The 339-nt window shown below is 37.5% G+C and overlaps 1 protein-coding gene across 1 annotated transcript in view; it reads left to right on the forward strand.

The window, feature by feature from the left end:
* The window catches only part of LOC119592592 (F-box only protein 42-like), a 6,832-nt gene that overhangs the window by 855 nt on the left and 5,638 nt on the right, over positions 1–339 (forward strand). The gene's annotated exons all lie outside the window — the stretch shown is intronic.

Genomic DNA, 339 nt, shown 5'->3' on the forward strand with positions numbered 1-339 from the left:
TTTCAGTGAAGCACATACATAGTAAATAGTAAATAGAGGGCTTTGTCCTAAAGCCCCCTGCCTGGTCTGCTAACTATTCACCATGTATATTCCAGCAGGATATAGCCTAGGCAAATATCTAGATCTCGCACCGATAATTTCTTACCTAGACCAATAAATCCGCAGTGTCAACTGTGACCATTCCCATTACACAATAGGAGTGGGTGAAGCTTTGTGGTGTGTCTTGCTTCCAATCACAACACATTTTGATTGACTAGGTACAAATGATAATGATAATGAGAAACTGGATGTTTTCAAACATTTATTTGATAGATAATAAATGAATATACATTTACTGGC

This window comes from Penaeus monodon, chromosome 30, assembly GCF_015228065.2.
Source record: "Penaeus monodon isolate SGIC_2016 chromosome 30, NSTDA_Pmon_1, whole genome shotgun sequence".
NCBI lineage: Eukaryota > Metazoa > Arthropoda > Malacostraca > Decapoda > Penaeidae > Penaeus > Penaeus monodon.